This window comes from Phalacrocorax aristotelis, chromosome 6 (assembly GCF_949628215.1).
Source record: "Phalacrocorax aristotelis chromosome 6, bGulAri2.1, whole genome shotgun sequence".
NCBI lineage: Eukaryota > Metazoa > Chordata > Aves > Suliformes > Phalacrocoracidae > Phalacrocorax > Phalacrocorax aristotelis.
In genome coordinates, this window is record NC_134281.1 from 51,583,155 (window position 1) to 51,607,402 (window position 24,248).

General features: G+C 42.8%; 1 protein-coding gene across 8 annotated transcripts in view; it reads right to left on the reverse strand.

Moving 5' to 3' along the window:
* The window catches only part of PTPRF (protein tyrosine phosphatase receptor type F), a 394,797-nt gene that overhangs the window by 277,897 nt on the left and 92,652 nt on the right, over positions 1 to 24,248 (reverse strand). For 6 of the 8 annotated variants that reach the window (XM_075097851.1, XM_075097857.1, XM_075097855.1 and 3 more), the window contains exon 2: positions 20,578 to 20,658. The exons of the other annotated variants lie outside the window; for them this stretch is intronic. The gene's annotated coding sequence lies outside the window, so the exon portion shown is untranslated. The remainder of the gene's footprint in view (positions 1 to 20,577; positions 20,659 to 24,248) is intronic. 8 annotated transcript variants of the gene reach the window in all.

The window sequence follows — 24,248 nt, forward strand, 5'->3', positions numbered from 1 at the left end:
CTGCTGGCTCCAGCACCCAGTCACTCCTCCTTGCTCTGCTTTTTGCTGCTATATTAAAAGAGCATTTTTAAACCCTTGCATTGAGAACTGTGCTTTCCCTTATCAACACTGTTCTGGCTTCACAGACCTCCCACTCGTTTTGCTTCATCGGCTAATGGAAGAGGAGAAGAATTAAATAGCCCTCTGAGCTCCTGCAGCCACTCTCTTACAAACACTCCGCTGACACACACACATGCTTCTCAGCTACACCCTTGCTCAAATAGCCATCAGGAAAACTATAATTTAGACTTTTAACAGCTCCTCCAGTGAAACACAAAAAAAACCAACCGCCCTTAAAGCTGGTTTTGTTCCACTTTTGCTCAGCAAAATGCTTACCCCTCAGACAGCTGGAAGTGGCCTTGTACATTATTTTGGTGTCTTACACCTCCCTGCTAAGTGGATGATGTCACGTAGCCTTACAAGAATAAACATATTCTGACATGCACCAAAAAATGAACCAACTAAGCTATAAGCAAAGACAGTTTACATAATGCTTTGCAGACACCTTTATTCTGCCTGGGCCCCACAACCAAGTTAATTTTTTTTATCCGGGGCTTAGAGAGAAGAAAAACTTTCAAATGCCAGCACAGTGCTCGCCTGCTGACTTACCAAAGCACTTACTGCCAAGCCGCTGCACAGCCTGCATGCCTCAGTGACCGAGTGCTTTTGGAAAATTCCTGTTATATGCACACACACACAACAGAGCAATCTAATAATCAGAATACTTAGAGACACATTATTCAGGGACACTCACGCGGCCTCTAGGAGCACACTTTTGGACCTGGGTGAACTGACTTTAGATATAAAAGGATACTACGGCATCCTTCCTCCTCCTCGCTTCTCCCCCTGCCAATTCAGGTTTGGGGGTTTTCATTTTTTATTTATTGCCTTTCTCAAAGCTTGACAGAAAGTTTCTGTTATTCCACCAGATTTTATCCCTTTCTGTTTGGCAAATGTTGATTCTCCCCCATCCTCCCACACGTCTCACATGGAGTTGCTGCAGCCTCTTTTGTGGAACAAAACAAATTGTGTACCTTTATCTTACTACAAAAATCTGCCGTTTCAACAACACCAGCACTACCTGGACATCAGAGTTCGGTGTCCAACTGAGACAAAGAAACTGCATCCTGCTGTCCCTCTTGAATGCAAGGGGCTGCACAGCCCACCTCCACACTCTGCGCTAGCACCGAGCGCGTGGCAGAGCGCCAGGTCTGAGGGAGCGACGGCCACAGTCCCCTTGCGCTCGCCTGCAAAGCACACCGGCACTCCTGCGCCGCACACAGAATCTGCAGCTGATGCCCCTACTAGCTCTTGGCTAACGCGATTGTGTTGATATTACATAGGCTTATTATATGTAGGCCTAAAATATCTAACAGTCTTCCCCTGCATTTAACAACTAGGAAAAACAATGATAATTTCACTAATGACCTGCAAACACTATTGCCCAACCTCCTTTTCAGGGAGATGGAGCGATACTGTGAAGAAGGTAACGGATGGATAATGGTGGTGATACCCTTGGCTCCACAGGCTCCTCCCAAGTAAGGCAAGACTTCACGCCTTTGTGCCAGGCATCGTCTCAACCCTCCAACCCCAAACAAGACAAGATTTTAAATTTTTTCTTTTTTGTTCTTTGAAGACATGCCTTAATACTGAACACGCTGCTCCACTTCTGCATTCCTGAGTTCCGCTATCTGTAAACAAGAGTCAGAACTGGTACTTTGCAATGCAAGTTTAGATCTTTGGATGGGAGATGGTAAGTAAAAAGCAAAGTAATATTACAGAATACAGCAGGACATCTCTTGCATAAACAACTTAAAAATCACCCTTTAATGATAAATCTCACCACAAGGAGCATCAAGCACAGCACCACTGTGCTGAGGGAGTAGAGAGTTGGTAAAGATAAGGGTTTTTTTCTTTCTTGACATTTGTAATAAATATGTAGCTATGAGACTAAGTTTACTTTTGCTATGAAATGTTCAGAACAAAGAGAGTGCTATTTCTATACCTAGGTGCTTTTCATGTGCATGAGTCTAGTCATTTGAGATTCAGCATAGGTCTGCTCTTGAAGTCAAAAAAGCAGGCCCCCTACTTCCTCTTCAAGAGTAGGGCACAATCGGCCAGCTTCCATTTAAGAGGGACAAACATGATTTCAGCGTTATTCATCACTACAATTTCAATAATGAAAACTATTCCTCAAACTAAAGGGTTTAAAAATCTAACTACCTCCCATTATCTTCCAGTCCTCTAGAAGACATTAAGTTGATGTTCTCCAAGAGATTTAATGGACAGCAACAGACCCTTCACAGTCCATCTCAAAACACTAAAGCACTGTTCCTGGAATGACCAGTTGTCTCCTTGGATAATACTAACAATAAGATCTAAACCCAGCCACTAGTGAATGCATTTTCTGGAAAAAGTAACTGTAAGACCTCTTCAAGTTGAAAATTTTATCAATCACAAGTCTTCACTGCAGAGCCAGTATATCCAACTGTTTTAAAGTTTTCCCCATCTAAACTTTAAATATTTTGAAAATTTTTTTAAGACCTGACTTCGTAGTCCCAAAACTTTTAAGTAAAATAGGTCAGTACTAGTAGTCACACCTTTGAGAGTGTAATCATGTTCTTTAAGATAGTAGAAAACTTTTAATTTTTACTTCAATCCTTTCAAAACCATAGCAGGTTCTTTCAAAAGGAGTAGAGGACTCTTGCACATCAGCAGGGATCACTGCTACCCAGGGTACCCAGTCCCAGTTTTCACAGTAGTCTCTAGTGTAACATAATATATTCGTCTCTTATAACCAAGGCTGTAATTTGCTAAGCACATCTTTCAGCATCAGTGACAGCTTAAGCAGTCACGGTGCCCAAGTCCGGTCACCTCCCTGGCTGCGTCAATAGTTTTGTGCAGTGGATTGGATCAGGGAACCAATCTGAGTTAAAAGTAAACAAGAGGGAGAAAAGAATACAATCTTTTTTAACCTGAAGCAGACTCCTGATTTATTGCCCTGCTGCTAGGGACAAAGCTTGGAGCAAGCAGGAGGACATGGGCAAAGACTGGTGAAGCCCAGACCGCCTCTGGAAAAAACGTTTAATTACACACGGCAGCCCAATTACTTCATACTGTAAAGTACTTACTAACGTCTAAAAAGATAGACTTCAAGGCAGTATTTTGATCTATTTTCTTTTGCAAAATTACCTCCTACCCAGGGTCTATGTTCATATTTCAATAGCATCGCAAACAAATTCTTAAAACCTATGTCCTCTGCAGAAAACAACCTCTAAGGAAAGCACCAGCGCTCTTCCACAGCCCAAACAGTGCTCCTCCCTCATCATCAAAATTAAAGCCTTTGCCAGCTCTTCAGAAGGACAATCTTCTGGTAACTGTTGTGTTTCAAGACAGAATTCAGGACTTTCTGCTCCCCTCTCGGATCAGAGTCGCTGCCACATGTGACTTTTATGAGAGATTTACTGAATACGACAACTGGAGATTTCAGGATTTACATCTCACCTGGACTAAGTTCCTTCAAGCAGCACCACTACATCTGATAAAGACCTATTAATGAGGATAGCCCCTCTTTCAAAAGGTGCTTTTGAGGATCCGTCTCCTTTCTCAGCCAGACCAAAGACTATGTCTCTGCCCTGTCGCATCATCGCGGCTAACGGCAGTGCGGAGGCAAGATAGGACATGTAATTCCCTAACCATTGGGGAAAACAATGGAGAACAGCTCATGGAGAGTGGATTATATTCTTGAAATGTCTTTAAACATTTTCCCATTTATTCTGGGAAAAGGTTCAGAGCCGAGCGTTCATCAGCAAACTCTGCTGAGAACAATACAAGTTGGCACATGCTTTGCATCCAATCCTCAGATGATGCTTCCTGGGCGACAGGTGTTCAAGGCAATGAGGCTGTACCCTACCAAAATACTTATTTTCATATAGTTTTAATAGAATGTTACAAAGTGACCATGATCAGGCCCCCGCCCCGAGCCTACAAATTACTGGTCAACGTGCAAAAAATAATGATGCAACTGTGGAAAATGGATATTTGGTAAAATAAGTAACATGAAGAATACATTCTTTCTCTTTCTTTACCAAGTGATTCAACAGAGGGATCAGAGGCTCAGATTTCAGCAACAGATGTTTAATTTTGAAGGCTTAGTCCTTCCTGGCCAAAAACTTTGACATTTCACTAGATTGGCTTATTGATGAAAATAACAATATGTATCCCAGGTAACTTTTGTTTTCAAATAATGAGATCGTAATTTGACTTGCAACATACTTGCTATTCCTATATCACCAATGAGCATGGTCTTCATTATCAGCTTCCAATATCCTCTTTATACAATTTGGTTCTTCGGCACCATGTGGTTTGCGCTCACAGTGGCACCAAAGTGCCTCCCCTTAAAACACTATTCCCAGTTCAAAACTGTCGCAATGTAGTTAAAAACTATACAAGGAAAAGAAAACAAGCTGCACTGTACAGCTTTCCTGCACGATGTAATTGACTTAGTAATTCCCATAAACCCCAGTGAGAAGTTACCGGTTTGTCAATCTATTCTCTTCCACGCTCCAGATTTTGGGAAAATGCGTTGAAATGGCTGATTTACTAATCCTGCCCTAGGTACTACTGCAGTAGCAGATGCCATCTAGCCCATGAGAATAGTCTCGTCTGACGGAGCAAAATGCAACTACAAAGCTAGTCTAAATTTAGTGCAGATCAACCACCAAGGAAGGAACGTTTATGAAGGCATGGGAAAGGTCTGTGTTACCAGTATAGATGTGACCCAAATTTCTCATCTATACCAACATGAGGTGCTACTAGGTATAACATAAAACAGTGAAATATGGAAACACACAGAGCCTACTATATCTTAGTATGATTGCTGGAACCTCCATTTAGGTCATAAATATAGTGATAGCTGACAAGAAGTTCAACAGAGGGTTAGGTATTCTCCCGGTAGGAGAAAATGCTCTTAACAACTACCTGTGGGATTATGAAAATAGGCTACTTAAGTATCTGCTGCTGTTAGTGATATTGTACTGCCTGCCAGATCTATGAGAGTTTTCACTTTGAATGCAGCTTGGAGTGCTTTTCCTTTTATCAAGGGAGCATAAACTAATCTTTGGGGAGGACAAACAAAGCAATCTACCCAGTGTGGAGAACGGACACACTCATTAGCCCATGAGGAACATTAGTAACTTGTGGTATCAGCACATTACGGGAGAGACAGTCATTACATCATTACCATTGTCACTTGTGAGCATGAGTGGCGTGGACAGGGGTGGCTGAACACAAAGACATCACCTACCCAAGGACCTCACCAACCAACCACACATAAGTACCATGAGAAGCAAAGAGGGATTCCCGCAAAGAGGGATTCCCGCAAAGAGGGATTCCCGCAAAGAGGGATTCCCGCAAAGAGGGATTCCCGCAAAGAGGGATTCCCGCAAAGAGGGATTCCCGCAAAGAGGGATTCCCGCAAAGAGGGATTCCCGCAAAGAGGGATTCCCGCAAAGAGGGATTCCCGCAAAGAGGGATTCCCGCAAAGACCACTGCTGAAAGCGTTCAAAGAACAAGAAAATTGTGCCCAACCATCACATGTGATTCTTTTACCTGAAACTACACATTTTTCTTCTATTTTCATGCTAATTTGGCAACTTTTCTTCCTTTACCTGTGAAGGAGCTGCTATATTTAAGTGTTATGGAATTTACCATTCTCATTCTTTCACCCCTGCCACATCGCTGGCATAAAGCTCCCTCTTAATTCTAAAAATGCTTCATACAACCTTGTTGCATTCACATGAAGACTTTCAGGACCATCAATAAGGTCAAGAAGCACAAGATATGTCTACTAAACCCAGAATTACAGATTGCATCTAAGGTTTCTAGAAAAAAAGGTTTGAGTGATTAACACATAACTATTTCTAAAATTAAACAACCGCGGAGAAACAGTGCTGCTTAGTGAAACTGAGAACTCCATACTACCAAAAATTAGAGTTAACTATAACATATATGTAAAGGGCACCTTTATGTTTTCTCGATTTGTAACACTGACATTTGAATTCCTAACACTACACTGATATACCACATTATATCAAATGTGCCAACAACTCTATTCTGAATCACCTTGAAGGCTTGCAAAACAGGCCTGTGTTTGAACACATTTATCTTTTTCCTTACGTTCTTTCAGCTATTCACCAAGACCACAATGTATACTTCTGGAGTCATAATTGGTCACCAAAGCAACAGCTTGGATGCCAAAAAGCAGGATTTCAACTCGACTGCGCATGGTGGCGGGGAGAGAAAGGTGACCACAATGCCTCCATTGTAGCCTTGATCCTGTGACTCAGCCCCACGGCGAACTACAAGTCGTTCATGTGCTGAATCCAAAATGAATAACTGGGAAGGCAACTGAAAATGAGACTTTGTTTTCTTTTAACTTCTGTTCCTCGTACTAATGGCCTTTAAAAGGGTCTGGGCATTAATCTTAGGCAGTAGCAAGAGAGAAGAGAAAGATCCCTGGCTAGATTTTCATGTCTCCAAGTGGGTTGAAAAAAAAATAAAATAAAATAAAATTCCCTCTTTAATCAATTCTCTTGAAGTTGTCAATTTTCTACTTATTACCAACCCTCACAAGGGGAGGTTTGCACCACAGTGCACAGTACTGACACTGACAGTAGGTCTTGAGTTCCTTCCCCACCAGGAAAAACCAGACACATACCAGAGGCCTTTTCTCATGTTGTCAGCTAACCGTGGCTGTATGGAAGGTGAAAAAAAAATACCCACTCCTCATAATTCTATTGTTTAACCTCTTACAAAGAGCTTATTTTTTTTCCAGCTGATATTCTGCTAAGCGAGGACTGAGAGGGGATATTTGTTTTCAGGTCTTTTCCGCCTATTTAGTGATGCCCTTTTCCTCCTGTACTCCAAAGGCAGCTGTTCATCAGGTTTCACAATCCAGCTGAAAGAGGTTAAATTAAGAAATTTCCCTTGCTTGCCTCCTCTGTTTAAAACGTGTTACATTACTCCCTTCACAGTTTGTCGTTCAAATACTGCAGCTACTAAATAAATACGTATTTATGCACATACACACATTATTAGAAATATTTACATTAATTCAATTGTAACAAAGAAATCCTATCCCAACTAGACCACGGGTCACCACTAGTTCAGCTGTTGCGGAGCCAGCACAGCGCTGGCAAGCCCAGGACAGAGGATGAGGATGTTTCACCAACACTCTTCCTGCATGCCCACTCCACCTAAGCACCAGCACACTTGGACCACCCCAGCAGCCATGAATACCCTTCTCCATCACACCCATCCACATGGCTCTGACACTACTGCTAGGGAGTAAAGAGGGATGAAGGGCGATAGCACTGTGAGGGCAAAACATCCCTCCTGGCAGAGGCTGGCAGCAAGCTGGGCACGTAGACAGACGAGACCGGCAGGGCAGGATGGGGAGCACCAAGAGCACCGGAGACCTGCCAACCCTGGCACCCTGCTGGCAGTTTTCACAGCTGCCCTGGGTGTAGTGAAAGTGCTGCTCTCCTCCAGATCCCAGACTAACAGCACAGCTTTCCAAAAGGCATCTAGCACACGAGACTTTCACTTTCAAGACCTCCAAGCAGGTCCCAGCTGCTCCTTTTAAACCCGCCACTGCCACATGTCACACATTTGCTCCGTTTCCCACCTGTAGGGAGGGGGCTGCAGACACATGGCATCAAACGCCAGAGCAGCAAAAGGCTTCTGCTGTAACATTTCGAACCAACAGGTTAAGAAAGATGGTCTGTCACAAAGTGACCAGCATTAACCCTGACAGCCCCAGAAATATCAGGCATTAAGGAACAGTACAAAGGATTAAGAGTCAGCCTTGAAGGCTTTCAGAAGTGAATTGACTACAGTTTTTCCTCTCTGAGGTTTCTACAGCTGGATACACGTTGAAAGCATACGGCCTTACCAGCAGAACAAGACAAAAAGCAAAGCCTCTTTAACATCTCCGTAACAAGTCTGCAAAAGTCTTGGCGTGCACTGCAACCAAAAGGCAGGCCAGGATTTCTCAGTTTTCTTTCTGGAATCACCTGAAACAGATGAGAGTTTTACCTACATAGATAAGATAACAAGCCATTACCTCATTCGTATGAGTTAACGCTTAATAAAAGATTTGATTTGACCTCATTATAGCTGCATTGGAGAAAGGCATCACAACATCAGTAAATAACAAAACAGTTAACACCAGCACTCGCCAAAATGCTTCATCCATATCTGCCATCCCCAAATACCTCACAGTCTGCAAATGGGATGGTTTTATTGTTTTTAAATACACAGAGGCATGTATTCCTTAATTATACTTTAAGCCAAGAACAAAGGTCGCACATAGGCTCTTAGCAAGAGGCAACCATCCAGCCACTGTATGTTCTGTAAACAACTCCCATCACTTCAACAATTACCAGTAGACCTTTAGACTTATGCATCTCTTGGCCCCTTTCATATTGGAAAAACATCATTAAAACAGATTAAGATTGCTATTCCAGTCAGACCGCTTATCTAATGCTTGAAGAAAATGTGTACCTGCAATTCTCTCCTTCAAAACAAATGATAAAATCGACTGTTACTTCAGACTCTTAATCTTGGAAGACAATATTTTCTCTAATCAGAGACTACTAAATCTACTCTCTCTTCTATTAAAACTATGTATTTGCATAATCACAAAACTGTTTCAAAGAAACATTTTTAGGGTGGATAAACAGTTGTATGTGTTCAGATACGCTAAATTAGATGAAATAACTTTAATAAGAAAAAATGTACATGAAGTACAGCTTTACAATTAACATCTGCTTTATCGTTTTTGTAAGATGACATTTAAACTATATGCGTGTATCAGAGCCCTTTATCTCACAATGCCATTTTCCCCTAGAGTGTTCATGTCTCACTTCAATAAAATATCAGCACACAAGGGCCTGAAACCAGCTTTACCTGCAGCAGAGAACTCCCAGACTATCAATTTGTAAAAGCACTGGGAAAGCAGCAAGAATAATATTGACAGATGGGCTCTCCCACACTTCCCCTGCAAAAGCCTCTGCTCTGGCACCACCTTCCCCACAAACTAGTCATTGGAGAGTTGTTGGATAATGATCCATTTCAGACTTTCAGACCTCAAAAAAGTAGGCATGGGTTATTTCAGGTTTTGAGGTGGGGGTTTTTCCCATCATCCATGTCCCCCCTCCTGTTTCCCCCCTCCCCCCAATAAACTGAACTTTGACTCATACTTTTAGGAAAAGATAAACTTAGCCATCAGCATAATTCACTTCTTTCTCTAGAGCTTCAAAAACATTTGGGGATTTTACCCAATGCGTTAGATGTCCAGAGCCATTTCCAAAACTCTGAAGCTCCAACCGATGGGCAACACTCATCCACAACCAGCGCTTGGGGTGTTTGGCCACTGAACCATTGGCAAGTCTGCGGACTGCAGCATCACCAAGCCTACACTTTTGTTTTAAATTTCTTTCATCTCATTTGCACTCCCTCCTTCTAGCTGAAGTAGCAGACAATACCTTTGGGTCTTCTTGAAAAATCGCCCTGCTATAGTGGTCCAAAATTAAGGAAAAAAAGTGAAACAAAATACCAACTCAGTTCAACAGAACATTGGCTGTCCTACTTCCACTTCACAGGAGGAAGCCAGGGATGTACTGGGGGAACAGAGCCATCCATTCCCACCTTATCTATGGGCTGTGGTTTTAACCTTGAGCCTGCATTTAAATTGAGGGCTCTCATGAAACAGCAACAGGCACCCCTGACCTCAGGACGTCAGTGTCCTTGCCAGCAGAAGGTGCATCAGGTTTGTTGCCATTAGCAGGTGTGTTTAATTACTGCTATTACAGGCAGCCAGGGAAGGGCTGCAAGGTACCTACTCCTCAAAGAAAAAAGGCAGCACAGATCATTTTCGCAACTGTAAATACTTTGCCATCTGCAGTGTCATTGGAATTAAACAACTATTTTAAAAATGCTCGTTTGTTCCTCCCTGACCACACCATGTACACAGGCACCTACGCTGACCGTATCACCATGGTATCCTCAGCATCTCCATACCTGTGGTCTGATCGACGCGCCACACAAGATAAATACAAAGAAATCTAGGCAGAGGGGCATGCTCACAGGTGGAGCACACAGAACATCTAAACATAAAAACAAAAAATACTTCACCCAACTGTTATTTTTATCCATACATAAATAGTAGCACTCAAAGTAAACCTCCTGCCCTGCTCTTATTGTAAGACTACAAGAAGATAATTATTTAGCATTCCAAAGGACAACAAATTTCTTAAGAGCCCAACTGAAAGTTTGAGCCCCACACAGAAGGTGGGCTGAAGCAAAGCAGAGTGTAAGAAACTCAGCCATGCAAAGGGCTCCTGCAGATACAACGATTTCCAATCAATTAGGCCACTGTATAATGGACACAGCTGCCAATGTCTGCTCTGATGCCAGGAAGCAGCAGACGGTTTGGAATTAGCACCGGATCTCTAGGCAGTGCTAGGGGCTGCACTGAAAATGTATATGGTTTTCCAAAAACTGTATATGGCTTTCAAAAAAAATTAAAAGTAGGGTACCAGGACCAACAAATTCAGCATAAAAAAGTTAGTTCAATTCAGCATTTTGGAAAAATTCCACTTGAGTTTCTGTCGTGGCAGTGGCCCAGCCCCTGTGGCGGGCAGGCAGCTCTGCCAGCAGCCGCTCTGCCGGGCCAGGAGGTGTGTGAAGACTCTGCCCTCTCCTGCACTTGGAGGCAGCAGGGCTGAGCAAGAAGGTGCCACGGCCAAAGCAGCTCCAGGGACATCCAGAGGGGTGAGTGCTCCTGGACCTTCTGGGGAGCCACGCTCCTGCTGCCAAAAACAAGCACACGTGTTGGAAAACTGAGATTCAGAGACGCTCTCCTGCTTCTGAACAGGTGTCATGGGTTTCTCTCTTCACTGGACTCACTACTTGCTCTGATCTGATTCAGCTTTTCAAAGGACGATGAAAACTCCTGACTTCCAAACAAAAAAGTTAAACAGATCTTCTGTGCTTCAAAGTAGGTGGTTAAGCTACAAAGAGTTATTCATTCTCCACAGTCACTGGCCATTGCCACTCCTGTAACAGCATGATACCCATCTAACACATACAGACACCGATGTGCATTAATTTAATCCACAGGTCCCTCTGCCCCTGAATGAAGGACTGGCTTTAACCCTACGCTGCTGCTGCAGTGACAAGAAAAGCTCTGGAGGAGCAATGGAAAGAACTGGTTTCTCCACCTGAAAGCACCCATAATTAGGAAGTGATGGATGTCGCAGTGAGTGATGTTTTTCAGGAGCTCTCTCATCTGTAACTGCACTGTTTTCAGATAAAATAACCCTTTCTGTCAGGCAGTGTCAGGAATGTCTACAGCCAATCAGTCACTGCTATCCAGCAAAAAATATAACGTTCTTGTCACAACATCTGTAGCATACGTTGTATCAGCCCTTCTTCAAGTACCTTATCAGTTAGGGTCTCCAACTCCAGCAATGCCAGGAATTCGTCCTCCTGAGATAAAGAGATCAACTGAAACTTCCAAAAAACTCAACCCCGTTACATGTGAAACAGAACTTCGTTTCAATAAAATACCTTTCACAACAGCATTAAATGGTGTTTGCCATCTGGAGTTAATGTCTATCAAATAAAACTTGGGAGAAAGCCCCACTCGCCACTCCTGCATGCTGGCCAGCAAAGCAGAACCCCTGCAAGAAACAGCTTGGAATAAAGTCAACAAGATAAGCAGTATCATTTCAGTCTTGGACACCATAAAAATTCACACTGTAGCAACTTCATTTACAAGACTTTAACAAACATTAAACGAGGAGAACAAATATCTAACACAATTAATTGAGATTACACATATGGCTGTAAATCTCCAAGACACTGCAGGTGCCAGGAGAGGCTGGCCCAACAGGGAGGATGGGGCAGCTCCGTAACTGCGTGACACTATGAACTGTCACAGCTATCATGGGAAATAACCCCTTGACCACCACACCTCTGAACAAGGTGGCCTTGCCAGCTTAATGGCACCAGTTCAAAACCACACCAAAACAAAAAAAACCCATCAGCATGATTAAGGAAATGGGGACAGATGAGCCAGACAGGCCATTAGTCTTTGGGAATGCTTTATGTGGTCACCTGTCAAGTAGCCAGGCTATGTTTTTAAGTGATTAAAACAGACCTCAACAGAAACCTTAGTGTCAATTTCTCAGTATTGCAACCCAGAAAACCAATCATATCAAATTGTTGCTAAGGTTCATGCAATAGACGACCACTCCAAACTGCAACACACTCCCCTTCTAGAAGTCACCTCACCAAACTTGATGAGGCTTAAGAGAGAGTTAACATTTCATTACCTAAGGACCATTCTTGATCTTTAAACATAGCCAATGTATATTAATATTTAACTACTGCATGCTAGAGATTGCATATCACTATTACAAGCTCATAACTATTACTTTTGCAAAACACTAGGAAGAAATAGACACTGAAGTCACTGATCACATGTTTTCTATTTATTGTGATGGGAAATAATCAGCTTCTCTGATTAGGTACATGTTTATTATATTACGAGGCAACAATCTCCTTTGAGCACCCAATCGAATACATGTGCTTGATGCAAAGGTTTCTTAAAGGCTATGAATTTAAACACCTGTATCTTAGAAAACACACTGGTGCTTCTAACAAAAGAAAATGTTGAAGCACTGAAGAAATTTAAACATTTGATTACAGTGTTTCCTCTTGAAGCCTGATTGAGAAAACAAACATTTCTATGTTATTGAGAGACGCTACTCAAAGGGAAGCAATCTCAGTAATACCCGGCCCTTCTGAACAGTTGATTAACGTTACTGAGAGGAGCCCTGCTACTGACCTGAGAGACCTATCATTCAAAAATTTCATCCTCCAATGAAAATGAGGATGAAAGTAGTTTATTGAACCTCAGAATAAAGCAGGTCCCTAGTCCAAACCCCTGCTCAAAGCAGGGGTAACTCTGAAGTCAGACCACGCTGTCCAGAGCCTTGCCCAGATGATTTTCAAGTACCTCCAAAGGTAGAAGTGCCACAAGCTCTTTGGACCCTTGTTCCAGTGCTCTTCACCCTCAAGTTGAACTTTCAGAACTTCTCTTGCTGCATCCTGAGAACTTTGCCTCTTTTCCATTCCCTGTGCTCCCCCTGGAAGAGCCAGACACTGCCATCACACCAGCCACCACTCGGGGTGGTGACCCTCCCTCCCCCGGGCTTGGGAAGCACTGTTCCCTTGGCTCCCACTTGTACATCTCCTGCTCCAGCCTCCGGCCAGCCATACAGTCCTCTGCCTGATTCACTACAGTTTTCGGCACCTTTCTTGACTTGTCCATGCTTTTCTCATACTTGTGATCACCGGTGGGATCCAAGTTACAGCTTTACCATAAACTGGGAGGGCTTCTTGTCCATTCCTTGGTCAAGACAGCAACCGATCACTCGGTCTCCTCATCCACAGGCTCATCAGGCCCAGCTCCAACAAGCTCCACATCTCATCTGTCCTCCAGACCTCAGCCACATCTGGGGATGCCCTCAGCCAACCCACACTCCCTGACATACCATCCCTGCAGCTGGACACAGCTCCAAGTCTAGGGCCTGAGCAGCACTGACCACAGCAGAACCATTACCTTTAATTACAGTCCACTTAATGCACTCAAAACGGAGGTTTTTCCTCTCTGCAATGGTTAGCTTGTGCAGGTGGTGACCCAGCCCGTGTCCCAGAGTGCTCTTCCACGGCTGTGCAGCCTAGCCACATCCTCACAATTTTTTATTTCCTCATTTCAGCTCCTTTCTCATACACTGCAGATTTCCAAACGTTTTTTTTCAGTCTACCATAGCCATTTAATTCTGAACTATGCTTCACAATGCTTGAGCCCCTCTCAGTTTGGGCTTACTTACAGATTTACTAAGTATTCCCTTGTCCACATCAGTAAAGAGAACAGCAAATAAAGCTCAGCCCAAGACAAACAGGGGTGTATTCACACGATTCCTCATGCCACCCCCCTTCTTCCCCTGATTTTCACAGCAAGTTATAGGTAACTACTCTTCAAACACAGTCTTTAAACAGTTACTTGTTTACTGTATAATTAAATACATACGTTTCCCTATTCCACAGAAATGCCACAAGAGGTTATGTCAAAAGTTACTGAAGTCAAGGTAACATCACAAGTACTGCTCCTCCCAGTCCTTATCATATTATCCTCCAGATTCCTAGAAACTGATTAAAAAATTCATTCCAATTCTCCAAGCACTGTGGTTATACTAACTAGGCTGTAATTCCCTGGATCTCCCTTTTTTTAAAGGCAGGTACTGCATTTGCCCTTTTCAGCCCTCCAGGACCTCTCTTGCTCTTCACAATTTCTAAAAGATAATTGTAAATGGTTCAAAGGTTGCTTGGCTAGTTGCTGGTGTACCCTAGGGCAAATTTCATCAGGCTCTGACTATTTGAATACACCTATCTTATCTACTTTTTCTGATCTATCCTTTACTCTGCACTTTACTCCTCTCACCTTGTTTAAATTAATTTTAATTAATGCGAAGACACACTCAAGCAATACAATAACTACATGAAACCCATTTAACATTTTATCTTTCAGGTATAATGTTGGGGGGCGGGGAACAACAAAAAAACAGACTATTCATCTACCATGACTCTGGCCTTTTGGAGATGCAGAACGTTAAAAAAAAGAAAAGCCACCACCACGACCAAGCCAGATTAAAGACTTTATATGGCTTAGACCAGCCCTCACTGAGATGTCCAAAGGGAAAACATTAAGAAATGTCCATAAACTCCTTATCTGCAACTGAAGACTTAAAGAGAAATTTAACTGCATTTTAAAAGGTACTCTAAGGGACTAAACCAGCGTGGTTTTTGTTTGATGCATTTTTAAAAGTCAACACTTCCCCAGCAGATAAAACATTTGATAATCAAATGCATGATTTCCTGTACATTCCCTCAGTTATCTAGCACTGATCATTGCTGGGGTAGGGTACCAAATTAGACTGACCACCGGTCCAAACCAGCACAGCAAGTCCCACTCCTCTGTGAACACAGACAGGTGTCTTGAAGCACATTACAATTTTAATGCACCCATCTGTTCTAGCTATAATTTACCTTTCATCAACTGGAAATTACCATCCTCATAGCTGAGACATGACAACTTATTACAGGAGCATAGCTAGTCTGCTTCTATGCAAAGCAAAACAGACAGCCTTAGATCATCCTCTGTGATTTCTATTTTGTTTTTCAGCAAAATGAACTAGACACGGTTGTGTGCTGTTACCACATCTCAGCTGAAGCACAGTAACTTCTTAAACTGCTCCATTTCCATCCTCAATGACACATCAGTCTCTGCTCTGTGATCCCCTAGGCAGAAGACGCAATGTTAATGGATATTCTCACTGTCATTCTCAAAAGCAGTTAGTGATTTGAATGCCTCAATTTCTAGTGTATCCAACCTGAAATACTTTAAAAGGTCCAATTTTCAGGAAATGATGAACACTCAAAAACTGCTGGGTAGTGGTTCCCCCTCTCCCCTGCGCAGTGTTTAAATCCAGAATCTGCTTTACCTTACATTTCTACCTAGAAAATCCCGTTGCAAGACTGAAACCCTAGTACCAGTCAAATAGGAGGAAAAAAATCTTTCTTTTGCTAGCTGTGATTAAAATGCAACAAATCCATACATTCTTCCAGTTACACAAAATACAGCAGTCTACTCTTGAATATGGGTCTGTGAGTATTTTCCTCCAAAGTGATCCAGTGAAAATCTCCTTTCACAAAACACTACAATCAGCTTTTAGTGAAACCTGCTTTACTGGACATAACTTGATTTCCAACACCGTCAGGCCAAAAAAACCCACCCAGTATTTCCAGTCCCTGTACACTTGTACTTGTTCTTACTACAAATGCAACCATCAGTAACCCTGTCTTGCTGCCTGCCTCCCCTGAAAAACAGATCATAATTAGCAGAATCCTTGGAAATCGTCCTGGAGTTAACGATGAACAGAAACAAGGTCTGAACAGGGAGAAAAGTCGGACCAATGAAATACTGATAGTATCTGCTGCTCTTCCTTATTCTGTTAGTGGAAAAATTCAGCCTCTATTTTAGTCAGAGGAGTTCGGTATCACACAATTGTTCAATCACAGCTCGGCAAACCTCATTATTTCAGGCCCCTTTAGAAATCCAGAAATTTTGCCTGAGAGTACGACGGGATGTGTGGCCGCTTGGTGTGGCACTCTGCCCCCAGGAATGGCACAGCCCGTGCTCGTGCCCGGCACAGCCCCGGGAGCTGGCACAGGCACCGGGAGCCCCAGCACAGTCACAACTGTGCAGTGTTTAATCCACCGTCCCGCTGGGCTCTACTTCAAACCAGAACTCTAACCAATACTGGCTGGTTTCAGCCAAGCCTATGCTGATAATAGATAGAACGAAACCAAGTTAATTAGAGTTAAATGTATCCTCAAAGGACATCTCAGTACCAAAACTCCTTATGCACATTAACTTATGTACATGTATTTTTAATGAGTTTAGCACTTGTCTGGGGTTTAGAAAACACATACACACATGGTGTGGCAGCTATTCAAACCCATTGCGCCAGAGTGCGAGCAAGTGCTGACTCTGTGAGATGACAAAGTTATGGTGATTCTACCTTTATTGCATAACCCTCAGAAAGCTAAATTAGTTAAATAGGTAAAGGGACAAAACAAAAGCCACCCACCAATAAACTGATTATATAAGAGAAAAGGAAATGAAAATGACCAGAGGGCTAAAGCTTATGTTCAATTTTGCAAATATGGTTAAATCTTGTACCATCTCCAGCTTCTGCTGATGCTTTTTTATAAGTACATTTTTGAAAACATATATCCCTGTAGACAGCTAAAACATACACCTTCAAAGCAGAAGAGAATTTTACTAGTCCGAATTTGGAGCTTTAAACCCCACCCTTCCCTCTCCACACACATTCTCCAACACACACCAGGTAAATGGCCGGCAGTCATGCCCTTTAGGCTCCAGTATATTAAAGCACTCCACTCATTTGTAAGATAAAAGGACCTATAAAGACTCAAGTCAAAAAAAAAAAAAATACAGCCATACATAAAGAATGCTGAGCTACACCAATGAATTCAGCCAATGCCCTTTCAAGGCTGTCATTTAAATAAAGCGAGAAAATACTGTTCGCCATATTACAGTGAAAAGTAATGGGTAACTCGCAGTTTTGCATTAAGTATTAAAACGTTCTGGCCAATGTGGCATTAACACACAATCAAATCACTTTGAATCACATAAGCTTTGTGCCAGCATTTTGTAGAAATACATAACCTGTATTACAGAAAACACCCCACAACACATTTTCCAAAATGCAAATAAATTAAAAAATAAAAATAATTAAAGAATTCTAAGAGTGTGACCCAATGACACTGTTTAATACTTTAAAGTCAGAATGAAGAAAACTAATCGTGCAGAAGTCTCAGTTTTAACTGCAATTCCATTGTCCAGCTTTCAGTGGTAATGTTGCATGTAAAAGAAGCCCCCAAACCACCATCACATAGATATATAATATTTCCCTAGCAATAGCCAAGTCAAATGGAAAATCCAGAGTTTGGATTTTTGAATCATTTCAAGCAGTCTTCACTTTAATAAATTTATTAACTTCAGGACTGTAACATTCAAATGGAAACTTTTGTTGTTTTTGTATATCCCTGGAAAAGCAACCATACAACAAATTTAGTTTAAATGAATGTCAAAAGACTCCTTCAGGATGCACTGCAGTCTCTAAACTCCTGAAAACTTAATCTGTATTCTGCTAATCTAGGTTACAGTTTGTCTTCAGGGGTTCTCCTGTAATATCATTCCTTGATGCTTTAGATTCAGCCTGACATGATTGAAAAGGCTTCCTCTTCTTTCTCCTCCTGTTCATCTGAACAGCAAAAGCACACTTTTTTTCAGGTTCCCCTCCCCTCTCCCCCCAAATCAGATGGACTTCATTAAGGCGATTATTTTAAAAGAAAACCCTACAGATAAACTATGACTAGATCAGGGAGATTCTGCCCAATTTATGTTCAAAAAAATTGATTTGCTTTAAAAGATGTTATTGCATGCCACTCAAACTGTACTTCAGACACATTTTGTATAGACTGAGTCTGTCATCCTTTATTTCTTAAAACCTGAGTTCACATAAAGAATGACAGAAGAACTTCTCAGGGTCAGCTGAAAGCATACATAACTGCACCTACCAGAAGAGCAGTGCTATAAAACTGAGAAGCCCTCAAGGACCACTGATTTGCTGAGGAGGAACATGACAAAGCTGCTGGCTCAGCTCCCGTGGAACAGTATCACTGCTCTTGGTTCAGTGTTGTCACCATGGCTGCACCCCTGGGAGGATGTTACGTCTCCAACCTAGAACTGCTCTAAGATGCTTCCAAACACAGTATAAACCTTTATGCAAATGATGAGTTAAGAAATGAGAGTCCTAACGATGATAGAGGCTCTCCTGTAATTCAGATACTGTCTGGGTTTGCATGTCACAGGGTTAACCCACTGCTGGGATGCGCTCAGCCCTGCTGCCCATGCCAGCCTGGTTTTGTGCTGATGACTCCATGGGCCAGGTTAGTGTGCAAGGGATAGAGACTTGGCAGGGAACAGGGGATCTGACTTGGCTGTACCTCTGAGTACTCGGCACCCGTCACCTCCCCGCTCCCACCTCTCCCACAGGAGAGGGGGACACATCTTCAAATTCTGCTCTTCAGTGGGCACAGCGGCCCAGAGCATTTCTGCTCACACTTCACATGCATCCAAATGCAGCCTTGCCAACCCTGCGCTCACTGTTGAGGAAAACCAAGCATATGCCCTGCCAAGACATTCTTCCCTGCCCTGCTGTTTATGTGAAACACTAGGTTTCTGAAACCAGCCCTCCCTTTCGTGCCGTCTTTGCATAATCCCTCAGGTGGCACATCCCACCACCTGAGCACCATCTCCTACTGCACCTGCCACTGCCTGACCCAACGGCATCCATGCCTGGCAGAATCTATTCCAAAAGGCTTTCGGCCCAAAAGTTCGCCAGCAGGCTTTTCTCCACTCCCCAGGACCACACCAGCAGTACTTTCAAACATACATACACAAAGACATACCTACTGTAAGTGCTTCTATCTCCACTTAAGCAACAAGACCCAGTTCCTTGTTTTAGAGAAATCCTGTTTGTTTCAAGCATCAGCATCTTAGCTAATGAGTTTTCGCTTCCCTTCTACACTCCACAAACACTGGGCTGAGTAACGCACAGCCTAATTGACTGTTAAGGTCACTGGCCAGCTCTTTAATCTTCTTTAGTACACTTTGAGACAGTTCATGAGTCATTACGGCTTCATTCTTGGGGACACGAAGACACATAATATACATTAATAAAGAGCATAAATGTGTGTATTTTACAGATTGCAAAATTAGAAAGATGGCATTAAGTATTTCTTAGCATGTTATTTTAATAATGTTGCTTATTTTAATATACAATAAAAATATTTAATTGTCAGAGCCTGCTGGTATCTTCATAATTTATAATGCTGCCATAGCTCTAAGGAAATTCCTTAAGTAGTAAAAGTCACACTTTAAATACCAACTTGAAGGGAAAGGAGGACTCAAAGGAGACCTACCTTAAAAATTCCTTACTTGAAGGGGAAAAAGAAATATATTTTTCAAGCTGTTATTCATATTTGATTTTATTATGTAAATTGTAATTCAGTGCACACACGTGTCAGGAACTTTGTGATATTTTTGAAAGGGATCAGCATCAGTAATCAGACACTGAAATCCAATTTCTGGGAGAATCTGGGAGCTCAAAGTTGAACATTTTAGCTGGCTTGGAAAGATCTTTGAAAAATAAAGTTAAACAGTAATTATACATAAGTGTGCTTGAGAAACTTTACACCTGTCTTGACATGAATCAGATCTTTGCATGGATGATGAAATTCTTGGCATTGCTTTAGGTGATTGGGATGGCATTAGCTTAGGCAGGGTAAGAATTCAACAGCCACAAGCCTAGACAGGTAGGATAAAGGAGTTACTGACTCAAAAAGGCATGACAGCTTATCTGTTGAAAGTCTAAACATGTTAATCATTTAACATAAACAGATCTACTGATATTTTTAGAAAAGCATTTAAAGTTGTAAGTAACAATGTTTAAAAAAAGGACACCAGTAGCCCTAATCTTATTTTTCACAGGTCCTCCCAGCCCCTTGCAGATTGTTTCTACTAAAACTCAGACCGGGGGAGGGGGGGAGGGAGGGAGGGAGGAAGGACGGATGGACGGACGGAAGGCAGGCAGGCAGGCAAAGACAGGTAGCTGAGTTTGGGATTAGGACAACAAAGAAGTTGCTGGCAATCAGCTTTTGACTGCTGGCTATGCTACGGACCCCTCCTGCAACCTGTATTTCCCTTTGCCTCAGTTCCCAGTCTGTAAAGTGTACATTGTAACGTTTCCCTACCTCACAGGAACGTTCTCAGAATAAATCCATAAATGTCTGGGGGACACTGAGACACCACTGTGACAGAGGCCATAAAAATACCTAGGGGGAAAAAAAAAAAAAGGCATAAAAATAAGCATCATAAATGACCATAACAGCAGAGACATTCACAGACTAACAGTAAAGTAAAGATTAAACCTTCACTTAACAACACAAATTCTCCATCCTGGGGAAGAAGCTGTTAGGTTCAGCACATATTCCCATCCAGACACTCTCAAAACCATGACAGCAAGGGACTGTTTCCTCCTTCTTACCCTACTTGGACACGACATGATCATGACAATCCACCACCACACACAGATGCAGATAAGAAAGGTGTTTCCTTCACAGACCATTAGCTCAGGCCCTCCATGACCAGCACCACGTCGAAGAACCCTGACCACAGTGACGGACCCCAACATACTGACAACACCCTCCCTCAGTCTCCATATCCGATACCTACTACAGAACTGATTCCTCCAACAGTTGAAAAACTTCTAATTTTCAGCCTAACATGTATTCCTGAACAGCTTTTATCCATTTGTTTTCATGCCAACATTGATCCAGCAGGTTAAACACCTTTCCCTATCCCTGAAGTTTATTTCCTGACAATAAAAATTAATTACACCACCTCCCTGTCAGGGCTAATTTTACTGCCCAAACCATGAAAGTTCTTGGAGTTTGCTCTCAAATGATTCTCCATCCTTGAGATTACCTACCTCCTCTGCTACCTCTCTTGGCCGTCTTCTGCCCAGCACCATCCCTGCAGCTCACTGTCACCTTGTAACTGCACAAAGTTGAGTTCTCCAGCACTTCCAGATGGTAACCCTCTCCATGCCACCCATCTCAAAGCAAAAGTTTCTATCTCCTAACACCATGACCCTGCATGCTATCACCATGGATATACATCCCACTTCCATTGCTCTGGGTCTCAAGCTCTTCCTGAAAGATATCCTGACCCTTCACAGACCTGACCATGCCTCTTACCTGTCCTACCCACAGCGCTTTGAGCCCTCAGGGCACCGCTCCACGGTGCCAGGGACACTGCAGGGAACACGCATGGTCTCAGCTCCGCAACTGACGACTTGAGCTCAATTACACCGTTAAGCATTCTTTAACATGAGCCAAATGACTACAGCCCTCAGAAGGATAAGTGATTCAAAATTATGCAAATGCATAGAACACATTATTTAGTCTTTACCATTTACAAAGTACTCGTTTTGTAAACAGTTTCAGCACTCTTTCAGAGAGTGTGACCGCACCCTGAAATCCAGGTCTCTTGATGGTTGCTGCATCGTGCGCTGACTGCATCCTCGGTGGGAGAGGGGAGGAACGCTGCCCGGTTTGCTCCAGGTCCGAGGTGGGACGTGGGGCTGGGACAGCCTGCCCGCCCGTTGCCCCACGCACTCACTGATACCTCCACCTACCCTCTCCCTCACGCACTCCTTGGAGACCCTCTTTCATCCCCTCACCACCTGAGCTGACCAGGCCAACAAAAATCCCTTCACTTTTTTTCACCTGGGGGAGAGGGGGCAGTTCCCTCCCTCCTGGCACAGTGAGCAGGTCCGACAAGCACCGGAGCTGGTAGGAGGGGAATGGAAAGCTCGCCCCTTCTGCTGGCAGTCTGCTGCCAGATCAGACCGGGACATATTGGAAACATCAGCCCAGGGAACCAGAATTCAGTCACCTTTCCAAGGACTCAGATCTGTTTAAAATTGTGCTCTAATAACCTTGACAAACAAATATATTATGCAATTTTATCTTATGCAGCGTTGACTTCAATGACTCTGTAGCAGTGCTTACTCTACTATATTTACTTCTGGCACACCCTGGCAGTATTTGCTCCAGTCATTCAGAGCGTGTTCCTGTTTTAAACCTGGAGGTCTTACCCTGCCAGGATCTATGCGCAATGCTCCTCAATATGCTTTTCATAACTTTCACCATGTCGTCACTCTTTCTTCTGTCCCTGCAAGCTCCCTTGCCTACATTATAAGCGTTTCCCCCTCTCATACAGGGTCCCAATTTTCTACCCCAGCATCTCTCAATCAGTGTCAGGTCACCCATACCCACCTTTGGCTGTCCCACACTGTCAGCCTCCACCCCTCAGGACAGAATTCTAGAGAAGCACCCTGGAACCTCCCAGCAGGCTCCCTGGGATTTGAGGAAAACCCTCTTTTAGGCAGGCACACATCCACCTTGATGCCCATGACCAAGACTAACATACTAAACAAACAGAAGATAGATTACACAAATCTGTTTTCTCCCTTCCTCCAACCACTAACATGATGACCATTTCAGTGCAGGCTCTTTTCACTCTCTTCATCAGCTAGTCTTTGTTGCAAGAATGGCAATCACATCTGAGTGGAATCCATCCAGCAGTAAGTGCTTTGTTAAATCCCAGGACACGTTGTATACAGAGGATACTTAAGCTACTTAAATGGCAACCCTTTATTAAATGCATAAAAATGCTTGAAATTTCTGTAAGCCAACAATTTAAATTCATATCCTCCCTTACACATATCAGTCTCTGCTGCTGATTGTTATATTGATTTTTATGCATGTTTTTAATTTAATTCTTTGGAAACCCTATGGAATTTCCTATAGTTCTAACACAGATAGTTACAGTCGTCTATGGTACACATATATGTATTTCACTAAAACTCCTTTATCCCAAGAGTGTAGGTAGATTTTTGCATTTGCATAGCAGGGGCAGTTCACGACAGCTATTCTGAGCTACACCACAGTGGCACTGCTGCTAGAAAAGGAAGAGGAAACATGCCACCAATAAAAAATAATAATAATAATATTTTTAAAACTACCACAAAACAACAAAAAAAATCCCCAATGCTTTTCTACACTGGGAATATATTAAGACTGAGACAGAAAGCAAAGAATCTTAAGATGAGGTTAGAAAATACTCCCAGTCATACACCAAGCACTCTTTAATATGCAATTTAAGACCTCTGGAAACCCCTGGCACAACAGGGCCTGTGCACACTGGAAGGATCGCTTACACCCTGAATTTCTTTTCATCTGTTTGTCTGACATGTGTATTTAAAATTGTACACTGATTCAGTTTTGGATGTCATAGCCAACTTTATAAAACAGATATTCTGCTTATACAGAGAGAGGGCATATCAACATTAGGCATTTGCTCTTGAGGATTAAACATTAACAGAAAAATTTAATCAGCAATGACGAAAGTGGTAATGGCAGTTCACTGGAGGCAACTTCCTCCGTGAAGCAGGGTGCAGTCTCCATCACACTAATTTAGGTTTCCAGAAGCCTAAAGTGACTAAAGAGAGACCCACACCAATAGGAATTCAGCACACTAAATCACACCTTCCCCCTTTAAAAAATTTCCCAAAATGCAACCAGCTTCCCCTCCACCCCCAAGTTAAACTCAAGGCCAGCAAGTGCAGCAGAGGCTGCCGAGAGCTTCCTTGCCATGCACAGCAAGGATGACGCTGCACAGCCCCCTGCAGCACCCTGGAACAAGAGCTCAGCACCTACAGCTGCACCCAGGCATCTCTGCAACCAAAAGCAGGAGTGCCACCACCACAGTTTTTGCCCATTTCTGTGTGTCAAGCCCAAAAGAATATTTTCTGAAACTCTTCTAAGGCTACTTTTCAATCTATGTGACAGTATTTACT